At 35.1% G+C, this 10545-nt stretch overlaps 1 long non-coding RNA gene across 1 annotated transcript; it reads left to right on the top strand.

The window, feature by feature from the left end:
- The first annotated feature begins 4957 nt into the window (after nucleotides 1–4957).
- On the top strand, nucleotides 4958–5836 carry LOC110910749. The gene is made up of 2 exons (XR_002576433.2): nucleotides 4958–5469; nucleotides 5559–5836. It is a non-coding gene; the product is annotated as an uncharacterized LOC110910749 (long non-coding RNA).
- The last annotated feature ends 4709 nt before the right edge of the window (nucleotides 5837–10545 follow it).

Here is a 10545-nt window from a genome sequence, read left to right as displayed (position 1 = left end):
AGCACCATCCCACTATTCATAAACTCTTGTGATTGTACAAAAGGGTAATAAAGTTTTGTTTGTTTGCAGAGCTGTAGGTCTCTAGAGGAGGATCTAGTAAACCTTATCCTTGTTACCGAACACACCCGGTTGTGCGGAATCCAAATGGGTATGTAACCAAGACAAATAACACGAAATACAAGACAAAGATTCAAAGATTAACGCACACTTGTATATTCAGAAGAGTTCAAGGTACAAGATTATACAATATAAAACTCTCACTAAACTCTCCTGTGTTCACTCTGTGTTCTTCCTAAAACAGTCTGCAACATGTCCTTTATATAGCAACCTTATCCACACGAAGAACTAACTGGGCCTGACCATGAGCCCATGAAGAACCAGAAACCACGAAAGATCAGGTCTTTCGTGGACATTGATCCAACCATACAACAACCCACGAAGTATGCATGTTGTTCACCTAAGGTTCTTCGGCAATTGGTTCTTCGTTGCATGCATATCTTTCTTCCCTTATGGTTATTCGCAAATGTATGTTCTTCTTTCATTGAGAATCTTTGTGGGCTTGCAGCAATCATGCAGAACATGCAGACTGAAACAAACAGCCACAAACAGATAGATCTGCAACATGCAGAACAACAAAGATCGCTCCGAGACTTGATGGAAGATATTGAGTCTGGGTATTCATTTCGTAGCGTAGTCGAACCGAGTCGAGCCGCATCCACAAATATGCATCAACAAGAGCACAATAAAACAAGTAGGTGTATCTGATAATCTTTCTACAAGCTTGCAATCTCTTGTTTATAGTAGTTAATACCCAACCCACTTCTAAAGTACTTAATTATTAACCCTTTAGAAAGCTTCTTAACTATTTGAGATATCCGATTTAAATAACCTCAATTTTTACTATTTGGCCGATAACATTCTCAATTTACGAATTATACCATACTACTCCCAACTTTTAACTTATTTTCATCTGGCTCTCCCAAACTAACTGAACCCTAACTCAATCAATTTTTTTTTTGCTGACATGGCACTTGTTTAGTGATATGGCATCTGACATGGCTTTTTTGATGGTGTGACATCTGATGTTGCATTTTTTAGTGAATGGCATCTGACGTCAGCTAACTAACTGGGTTAGGGTTTAGTTAGTTTGGGAGTGCTAGACGAAAGTAAGTTGGAAGTGATGTGGTACAATTCGTAAATTGAAAGTGTTATCGATCAAACGGTGAAAGTTGGAGTTATTTAAATCCGATATCCCTAATTATTTTTACAACAATTTATTAAACATTGAAACAAATATTTGAATAACCTGTGATTTTATTCACCCTTAGTTGTAATGCTATATATTTTTGTCCTCACGTATAATTTCAAAAATTGTTAGGCTATTTTAATTAATAAACTGTTGGGCTACATTTATGAATGTATAAGTTTTCAAATAAAAAAATTAAACTGTTGATTCGATAATATGGTTAAAATATGAAAAATATTTAAACTCATACTTAGGTTTACAACTGATTATTCTCCATAGTAACTCAAAACTTGTTTCAAACATATCGATAATGAGGTCTATTGTAATATTTAAAAAATTTGTAGAATATGTATTTATTTGGTAATTTAATTCAAAATGGATCATTATATTAAAAAAAAATGTTTTTTTTTCATAAATTTAAAAATATTATTAACATTATAAATTATAAATTAAGGATATATTTTAATAAGAGCGAATTTTGTGGGAAGGTTTAGTAGATCTAGCCAACAAAATATATTGGTTAACTTAACAAGTATATCTAAAGTAAGAGCGTATATTAAGGTAAAAATTTTAAAATAAACAATATTGTCAATATATGATATTAACCATAAGTAAAAAATAATAAAAGTCAGTAGTTATTGTTGTCGTCGTCTCATGGATTCAAAATTTTCAAAAGGAAAATCAAGTTTAGTCATTCAACCCATGTAATATACACAAAATTTTAACTTGGTGTGTATATACATATAAGTAAGACAAAAAGGTATTTTTATATAAGAGTTAATTACTGTTTTCGTCCTTGAGGTTTGTCAAAAATAACGGTTTCAGTCCATTAGTTTAAAAATTGCGAATTCAGTCCATTAGTTTCATTTTCGTAACCATTTCAGTCCACTAACTTAACTCCATCCATTTATTTTGTTAACTTTGAGTTAACTAACTAATTCAGGGACGGTTTGCGTCAGTTTTAGAAACACAGGGACTTAAGTGTAAACTCTAAAACATTAAAACAAAAAAAAAAATAGTAAATTCCAAAAAATCAAAAAAATTCCAAGAAACCAAACAAATTCCAAAAAATTCTAAAAAATAATAAAAACTCTAAAAAATCATAAAAATTCTAAAAAAAATATAAAAAATCCAAAAAATCCGTTTCGGCGCAAACTGTTTCGAACCCGAACCGTTTCGAGCTGAACCGTCCGTACCGTTTCGAGCTGAACCGTTTCGACGCGAACCGTTTCGACCCGTACCGTTTTGACCCGTACCGTTTCGAAGCCGAACCGTTTCGAGCTGAACCGTTTCGAACCGAACCGTTTCGACCCGTACCGTTTCGAAGCCGAACCGTTTCAAGCCGTACCGTTTCGAACCGAACCGTGCCGTTTCGAACCGAACCGTTTCGAGCTGAACCGTTTAGAACCGAACCGTGCCGTATTGAACCGAACCGTTTCGAGCTGAACCGTATCGAACCGTACCGTTTCGACCCGAACCGTTTCGAAGCCGTACCGTTTCGAAGCCGAACCGTTTCGGTTCGATACGGCACGGTTCGCGTCGAAACGGTACAGCTTGAAACGGTTCGGTTCGATACGGCACGGTTCGGTTCGAAACGGTTCAGCTCGAAACGGTTCGGTTCGAAACGGCACGGTTCGGTTCGAAATGGCACGGTTCGGTTCGAAACGGTACGGCTTGAAACGGTTCGGCTTCGAAACGGTTCGGTTCGAAACGGTTCAGCTCGAAACGATTCGGCTTCAAAACGGTACGGGTCGAAACGGTTCGGCTCGAAACGGTACGGTTGAAACGGTTCGTGTCGAAACGGTTCCGCTCGAAACGGTTCCGGTCGAAACGGTACGGACGGTTCAGCTCGAAACGGTTCGGGTCGAAACGGTACGGGTCGAAACGGTTCGCGTCGAAACGGTTAAGCTCGAAACGGTTCGGGTTTGAAACAGTTCGCGCCGAAACGGATTTTTTGGATTTTTTAGAATTTTTATGATTTTTTAGAATTTTTATTATTTTTTAGAATTTTTTGGAATTTGTTTGTTTTTTTTGGAATTTTTTTGATTTTTTGGAATTTACTATTTTTTTTGTTTTAATGTTTTAGAGTTTACACTTAAGTCCCTGTGTTTCTAAAACTGACGCAAACCGTCCCTGAATTAGTTAGTTAACTCAAAGTTAACAAAATAAATTGATGGAGTTAAGTTAGTGGACTGAAATGGTTACGAAAATGAAACTAATGGACTGAAATCGTAATTTTTAAACTAATGGACTGAAACCGTTATTTTTAACAAACCTCAGGGACGAAAACAGTAATTAACTCTTTATATAATTTTGAGAGTTTAAGTAATTACAATATTTAAACCAACTTCCCCTCTCGATTTCAAAAGGTCCATAATTTTTTTCATGCGTTAATATTAAAAAAAAAACTACTCTATAAAAATGAACATTTTATTATTTTTAATTTTAGTATGATATTTTAATAGTTTTTTTTTTTTTAAAATTAACATGTTACCTAATTATTAGTGTATGTGTTTCTTGTGGTAGAGACAACGCTCTAGTTAGTGTGTGTATGTGTGTGTATATATATTATAATTATAATTTTGGATTTGTAAGAATGAAATGATAATGTCCTTGAAAAGAGGGCGCCATTCTTAAGCTAAAGGCCGGAGTGCTTAAGCTTTCATCTTTTTTGGTCTTTGTTTGTTTTTTAAGGGAGGAGACAGTGGGACTCCACCCCAGCCCCACCCTCCATGCATAAATTAATACTCATATTCTTCCAAACACATCCTTCCATTCGCTATCTTCTAAACTCTTGTTTTGGAGTTTATGCAAAACCACCCTTTTACCCTTCAATTCTCACATTACTATATTAATTAGACTGGATCTAACATGTACTCCTAGATTGGCCTTGATGTTGTTTTATACTTGGATTCTTGTGACTCAGCTGCCAAATTCCTCTTCTTTCTATTCTTCAATCATTCTAGTGGAATAATATCACTTGGTAGCTAGCATGCATCATTCACACACACACACACACACAAACACACGTATTAGGGGTGTGGGACACAAACCAAACACCATGAATTGATTTGAGTCTAGTTTAAACGGTTCAAGTCAGTTTTCATTCAAACTCGCATACACTGTTATCTAAAATCAGAAATATAAGCTTGGGTGGTAGTTAGAAATATACGACTAATAATAGTTTTAAGCGAACATTCACCACTTTGTGATTTTAACACAAATAATAGTTTTAAGCGAACATTTACCACTTTGATATAAGAGCACACGCAATTAACAAATCTCCGCCTCAGCTGTCACATCAGATTCCAAGCTTTCTTTAAAAACACCAATTTTTCACACAACAATAAACCTCAATAAACACCCACTAAAACTATCGTCTGCTACCCCGTCCATAATCCCGGACTTTCAATCCAACACTACATGTCGGACCATGTATACATTAACAACTTGTCCGATATCTTCGTCCACTTTGCTCCACATCAGCTCCGGACGAGGTTGATGTAGGGTATTCTAAAGGGTACATGAAACTAAAAAAAATATTATTTATTTGGATAGATGCAACCTTTTAAGTTTTAAGAGATGCATAGTGGGTTCAAAATACCCTTCTTTGTATAAGTTAAATGTACAAGAAACTAAAAATTATATTATTACTTTGAAGAACTAAAGCCTTTTTATTCCTTCACACTCTATATAAAGAGAAGCAACATAAACTAGTTATGTTAGTATCAACTCTCATGCTCTCCCACTGAGATACTTGGTTGTTTACCTAACTTCCCACTTTCTCTACCTGTCTGTGTGTCTAGCTCTAGCTGGTCAAAAATCAACTGAATGCAAAAAAATGGTTAGTGAAAAGGTGATTTGTTCCTCCATTGCCATGTTGCAAGAGAGGTTTAGACAATTGGAGAAGGTGAAAGAGATGAGAGAAGAAAGAGAGCTTCTGAAGTTACCATACAAATATAATTACAATCATCCTCCTCATAATAATTCCCATAATTTGTTGTTTCACTCCAAAGAAAGAGAGCTTCTGAAGTTACCTACTCCAAAACAATCTCATCAACTACTTTCCCTCTCCCTGTGTCAAAATTCACACATGAAGATGAAGAAGAAGAAGAAGAAGCTACCATCTTGGCTCATCCATGTTCCCCCATCCTTGATCAACAATATCAATGAAACTGATGTTGATACCACTCTGCATCTCTAGCTACCACATAAATAAATTTGTAATATTTACATAATATATGATCGATTTTCTTTCCTTCTTTTTAAGATATTAACCTTTTTTTGAACGTCAAATTTGGATCACTGACAGACTACTGGAGTATCCTCGTGCCACCAGTGGAACCACCCGATCATATCCATAGTAACTCTGATAAATGGTTGGCATCATCACATTAGGTTTTGCATGAACCCATGCACCTTACTTAGGGTTTACTGTCAAGTGTATTTAGTTACAAAGGTGCGCATCAATCAAAGTATGCAGCCTGGGTTCGTATTCGGATGTCAGTGTTGGTTTTAGACGTTTAGTGTATGCTCCATTACCTGTTATCTTGTTCTACTTGTTATTCATCTCTTGATCTTTATTCTTTATTTATTGGAGCTAGCTAGTTCTGAACATTTACATTTTACAAATAAATTTTTATTAATAAAACTATGAGTAACACACTCAATTTAATTAGAAATACATTGATGACACATACATAATTCTTGATTCTATATAGTTTTAAAATTTTAATTTGACATGAATGTTCATACATGACAATAAAGTTCAGACATGTGAATATAAGAGCATGGCTTTATTTGGTCAGATTAATATAATCTCACTGCTAGGATTTCAAGCTTGAAAACAATGATTGAATGTAAGCCTTGTTGTAGTGGGCATGCAATGGATAAAACTTCTGCAAACAAATCAAGTAATATGAACGTCACCTAATGATAAATTAGTAAACTACTCCCATGTGTGAAAATTAACAAAGCATAAATATTAGAATTATTATTGGTTTTGAGCTTCTCCACTCACCCTAAAATCCCGTTCCAATTTAAAAAATTATCGACCACCAAATTCGGCCGGCCACTACTTGTTTTTGAATGACATTAACTTTATGTGATCACCTACGTACACCAAAGATTACATAATCAATATTGTTCGCATTCATCTTTTAATTATAATTGAAGAATATATAATATATATGAGTAATGAGTGACACGATATATATGTCTCACTATATATCTTTTCTCAATGGCCACATGTTGCTATATGTTTGGGTCGGTTTTGAGGTCAAATGTACCGAACCCAAAAATGAAATTTCCGGTTTTTTTTTCGTTTTGGTTCGGTTTCGGTTTTTTGCAACTTTACCAATAAAGCTTGAAATTTTTGGGCCAATATTGAATTTGGGCCGGATCTTGAATATTAGTACATATGCGCACAAAATCATCATAGATGTTAGGAACACACATCAAAGTCTTGAAAATATTTTAGGAACACGCATCAAAATGTTGAAAATATGTTAAAACACACATAATTATCATAGATGTTGATGAACCATAGATGTAGGATTAAAAGACGTTCACTTCTATCAAATGTTAATCAAATAATTTTAGGTACCGTAGATGATGATGAACCGTAGAGTAGAGTACGATGAACCCCAATATTTGTCGTATGTACATTTGGAACCCTAACATTGTATGGAAGTAGAACGGCAGAATAATACAACAGAAGAGGATAGAAAGTAGCAGATTATACCCTAATGTTGCTTACATTTGTTGTCGATGAATGGATATAGTAGATTAATGTCGGTGGCCGTTGGGAACCCTAAGACTACCTCCAACGCGTCTGTTGGAGGCCTTTACCAACCCTTACCATTTTGAAATTTTGTCCTTCAAGCCATTTCACAAGGGCATTGGTTTTGCAAATGGGATCCAAAGTAAAAAAAAAAAAGTTTTATTTAAATATTGTGTGTTGTGGTAGTATACATTAAGAAAAGTAAGGATATTTGGAGATGAAATGAGGGCTTTTGAAAATTTGTAATTAAGGATATGATGTGGTAGATGACGTGTTACACGTAACATTAAAGATAGTCTAATCTAGAAAGCAATACAAATTACAAAGTTGGGAAACGAAAGCCTTGTTGGAAGTCCTAAGAGGATATCCTGATAATTAAGTGGTGTGCTCCATAACAAAAAGGCTGGAAGTTCAAATCCTTCATTCTGCAGGTTGTGATGCATTTACCCTAGAAAATCTAGGAATTGTTGTTAAAAGAACCTTATTGGAATGAATGTCTGCTGACTTTGAACTTTGAATTTTGAACACATATGACCTCTTTAAATTCTTGCACCCCCCATCGTGGGCTCGTGTCTAGTCTAAAGTCTTTATGGTTCGGTTCAGGTTCAGTGATACAGGTTAAGGAATGGTTCAGCTCCGTCATTATTGGTCGGTTTGTTTTTTTTTTTCAAATTTTCACCAATTTAAAACTGAAATTAAATTGTACATGTAGTTAGAGAAAATGTAAAACAAAACTGTAACTTTTTAATAGATTTCATTACATTTATTGTTTTGGTTACGAATAGATTTTTTTGATTTTCTACACACCCATACCCTTCACCTATCATAGTGTATGGGTTGGGTTTGGCCTTAAAGTAGACCTAATAAAAGCATTTTCAACATTGCTACCTTAGATACTTCAGATATCTTATGATTCCCTGGGTTCGTGTCGTCGTGTTAGATGTACTTTGATTTGTCGTCACAAGCTTTCTTGAATATGTCATTTATGGTGTGGTGTGGTGTTGAGCGTTAAGAATGGAGATTGAACTTATTCATTAACCTCTTTGCCTTAAAGCTAAGTTATACGTTTGATCAACAAATCATACATACTAGCATTTGTCTACTCATCTACCTAGCCTTTAGCCTTTGCATATGTTTTAATTGTTTGGACAATACAATAAAGCATTTACATTGTTCTTACAATTTTGATTTTATTTTTTTACTTTATATATATATATATAGGATAATGCTAGATAAAAAACCCTAAAATTCTTAGAAAACTCTGGAAACCCAAATGGGAAGCCATTTTTACCCAACCTCCCGACATTTTTTTTTTTTTGAAAAAAATTACACATGTAATATACATGTTTTAGAGTGTTTTGGGCCAAAAAAAACAAAAAAGCGCCGAAGGGATTTTTTTAAAAAAAATAAACAAATTTCAGCTCCTAACACGTGTTAAGCAAAAAAGACATAATTTCGCTGAAAATTGCTGAAACTTGTTTTTTTTTTTAAAAAAATATCCCTTCGGCGCTTTTTTGATTTTTTTGGCTCAAAAGTCTTAAAAACATGTATATTACATGTGTTATTTTTTTCAAAAAAAAAAAATGTCGGGAGCTTGGGTTTTCTCGGGTTTTATATATATATAGGGTTTTCTATCTAGCCCTACCCTATATATATATATATATATATATATATATTACACGTCAATTGGCACCCTGTGGTAAGGAGCAAAAATCAACTTGCACAACCCTAAGAAAAGTGTGGACACCTACCCATTAACGTTTGCAATTTTCAACACTTTGTATCCTTCCGTGTGTTTGACCGTTAGAAAAGTGGTGAAATGACTTTTTTGTCCATCTTCACCGCAATATCCTCCACCACCATACAAAACAACCATCTACACCGTCTACAAACAACAACCAACCTCGTCACCGCCACGACAACGTTAACCACCACCGTCAATCCAACCAACAACAACCACCACCATTAACGACACTCTACTAACTCAGATCCACCGTCCAAACACCACCATGCATCACCACCATTGTTGCAAGATCCACGACTACATCAAAACCCCACTCAACAACACCGTCAAACAACAGCACCCGTGGCCGTCACCATCCATCACCGTACTACCTCCACCTAACACCCCACTCCTTAATGACCACCACACCAACACTGCTACCCAACAACATTGTCAAACAAATGCACCCCTTCACCATGTTCAACTCACCTTCGATCACCTGTTACCTACATCCACCAAAACCACTGTCACCACCGTTTCAAACCATCTTAGCCAGGGATGTTCATGGCAAAGTTTGGAAATTCAGGCATATTTATAGAGAATCCCCGTGTCGCCATCTGTTAACAACCGGCTAGTGCAATTTTGTGAACTATGAAAAGTTTGTGGTTTGTGATTCCTTTGTGTTTCATAGACGTGATAATGGTGATCTATGTGTCGGAATACGAAGGGCCAAAATGGGAAACAGTAATCCACCATTATAAATCCATAAAATCTACTGCATGAATCGTAACTGTAACTATGGAGTAAAATTGAGCTGAAAATGATGAATGGGGGAAATGGTTAGCATATGGGAAGGGTATAGATTAGGGTTTGTGGAGACAAGGCCGGCTTAACCATTTTGGTGGCCTAAGGCGAAGTAAAAGCTTGTGGCATTTTTTTTTTTTTAAAAAAAAAGAAGAAGAAGAAACAAATTTTCGGAAATTATATCACAGAATGAACATAGATTTTAGGCAGAATTTTAGTCCATTTTAGGCTAAACACAGATTTTAGCTAGGGCTTAGGCCTATATTAAATCCATTTCGTAGGCCCATATCATAATATATCTGTCTTTTTTTTTTTTGAACGAAAAAGAGTTGCATAGGGTGAGCCTCAAACCCAAGTCTCCAAGGAATTATCAGCGCTTATCAAACCACTCCACCAGCTAACTTTTTACCATATCATATATATGTATATATATATTTTTTTCTAAAATATGGAGGCCTTATAGATTTGGTGGCCCAAAGCCCAAGCCTCAAAATACTTGGGCTTGGGCCGGCCGTGTGTGGAGAAGATTACCAAGCGGTCAAAGAAACAGTCAACAGACAGAAGGGTGTAAACTGGTGAAAATGCAACGTGAATGAGGCAGGTGTTCATAATTTCCTTAGAGGTATACAAGTTGATTTTTGCTCCTTACCACTGGGGTGCAAATTGATATTTACTCGTATATTTAAGTTGTAGTTGTAATATATTCTTCATTTTTTATTTTCTATATATAAAAATCTGAAACTATACGTTACAACATTACATTTGTTTTTCTTAAAGAAAGTTGCTATTCGAATAGCATAGAATCCTGTTTTGTGAATCAAAAATATTTATATATTGTAATAGAAAATTTGTGAATCAAATAAATTTATATATTGTAATAGAAGATTTTGGTTTTGTATGCCAAAAAAATAAAATATAATACAGCCTGAAGACGATATATGTTATATTAACTAGGTTTAAAAAAGTTCGTCGCGTTGCGGCGAATTTCTT

Source organism: Helianthus annuus, chromosome 15, assembly GCF_002127325.2.
Source record: "Helianthus annuus cultivar XRQ/B chromosome 15, HanXRQr2.0-SUNRISE, whole genome shotgun sequence".
Taxonomy (NCBI): domain Eukaryota; kingdom Viridiplantae; phylum Streptophyta; class Magnoliopsida; order Asterales; family Asteraceae; genus Helianthus; species Helianthus annuus.
Note: the sequence above shows the minus strand (reverse complement) of the source record. Positions and strands in the feature narration are given on the sequence as shown.